This window comes from Agelaius tricolor, unplaced genomic scaffold, assembly GCF_023055355.1.
Source record: "Agelaius tricolor isolate 1412-34295 unplaced genomic scaffold, bAgeTri1.0.p SCAF_73, whole genome shotgun sequence".
NCBI classification, from domain to species: Eukaryota; Metazoa; Chordata; class Aves; order Passeriformes; family Icteridae; genus Agelaius; species Agelaius tricolor.
The window spans coordinates 629,192-630,000 of record NW_027269333.1 but is presented as its reverse complement, the minus strand read 5'-3'; positions in this window follow the sequence as shown (position 1 = coordinate 630,000).

Below are 809 nucleotides of genomic sequence, written 5' to 3'. Positions count from 1 at the left end.
GGGGCGGGTGCTGGGGGGTGGTGAGGGGGTGGGGATGGTTGGCCACGCATGTGTGCATGCGTGGCATTGTGGTAGCCTGCAGGGGTGGCCTTGGGGTGTGAGCGTGTGGAGTGGGGGGGGGGGGTGGGGGGGTGTGTGTGTGTGTCACTGTTTCTGTCTCTGTGCGGACGAGCGCCGGTGGCTTCGTGCCGGCCCTGGGCACCTCGGCACCGAGTCCCCACGGCCCTCTAGACGTCGAGGGACAAAGACCTCTGCGGACCGTGAAACAACCCGCCCAAAAGCCACACACAGCGCCTGCGTCCTGGAGGTGGTGCTGGCGGCGGCCGCCGCCTCTACCGGTGGGCAGGGCGGGCCAGGGAGGGGAGGGGTGGGGCGGGGCGAGCCGCATCGGGGCCAGGGGGGCCGGCCTGGGTAGGGTCCCAGGAGGGCGTGGCGGGGTAAGACAGGGGAGTGGGTGGTGGGGGTGCTGTTTTGCCAGTTCAGCGTGTCAGCAGGCAGAGCACAGGCCTTGGCTTGCCCGTCGGCTCGGCTCTGAGTGCTTCCGATACGAAAGGAAAAGAAATAAAATTGGCCATTTTTTTGGTTGGTTTGTTTTTCTGGATAGGTTTCTCGTTCCAAGCAAATAGAAGAGCCATTCTTTCAGGAAAGGAGAAAAGAAAAAGGGTCGGGGGGTGGGGGGGCCGAGGGGCTGGGGGACACCCAAGAAAACCCAAATCCAAACCACAAGCCCCCCAACCCCCCAAAAAAAACCAACCTCAAAACTCAGCATCAGTATCAGACAAAGCCAAAGCAACCAGAAGAAAAAAAAA